This window comes from Charadrius vociferus, unplaced genomic scaffold, assembly GCF_000708025.1.
Source record: "Charadrius vociferus isolate BGI_N301 unplaced genomic scaffold, ASM70802v2 scaffold188, whole genome shotgun sequence".
NCBI classification, from domain to species: domain Eukaryota; kingdom Metazoa; phylum Chordata; class Aves; order Charadriiformes; family Charadriidae; genus Charadrius; species Charadrius vociferus.
This window is the reverse complement of record NW_009649706.1, coordinates 637,336-638,084: the sequence shown is the minus strand read 5'-3', so window position 1 is coordinate 638,084 and position 749 is coordinate 637,336. Positions and strand designations below refer to the sequence as shown.

At 44.1% G+C, this 749-nt stretch overlaps 1 protein-coding gene across 1 annotated transcript in view; it reads left to right on the top strand.

The window, feature by feature from the left end:
* GLDC (glycine dehydrogenase (decarboxylating)) overlaps positions 1-749 on the top strand; it is a 36,645-nt gene that overhangs the window by 8,976 nt on the left and 26,920 nt on the right. The gene's annotated exons all lie outside the window — the stretch shown is intronic.

The window sequence follows — 749 nt, the reverse complement described above, 5'->3', positions numbered from 1 at the left end:
GGAGAACAAGAAGATAGGAGAGACTGCACTAGTTGGGTCCAAGTGCATCAACCATCAAGTATTTGTATATGACTGGCCCTTTTTACCCCCTTACCCCTCTATTTTCTTGCACTTGTTCCTCCCAGAATCCCTTTTCTCCTAAACATCTCATAATAAGCCCTCGCAATCCCAAAATGCTCTTCTCCTCCATCCCATAATGTCTTCCCCCCTCCTCCACACACACACACAAGGGGGCCCCAGACAGTGTATCTGGGACAGGGTGTTATTTGGGCTCCCCCACCTGCCATTGCCTCTCTGTGGCGGTGCAGCGGGGCTTTTATCCCATAACCTAGCAGTCTATGGCATCCATCTCTTGTGTCCATGAACACTGAAGATGTGATTTTTTTTTTTACCATTGGTGGTTAAAAGGAGCTTTAAAAAACAGTGAAGTATGCTGACCCTAAGTTGCTAAAAGTGAAACTGTTACTGGTATATCCAAACTTACTTTCAGGGGTCTGCATTGTAGGGACATTTGAAAGGGATCTGCAAATCAAATGAAACCTGAGAGACGACTGAAGGTCACTGTAGGACTGTATGTCAGGAAGGAGGTTACACAGCAGAGACTGTGTGGTAACTATTCAGTTGTTCAAATCATGTTTACCAGAGAAAACTAGTCAATTGTCATAGTCTCCATTTTACTGCTTTGTTGGCTCAGGTTTGGTTATCAAGGGCAACACTGAAAAACTGTATTAAAGACCACAGCTGTATTT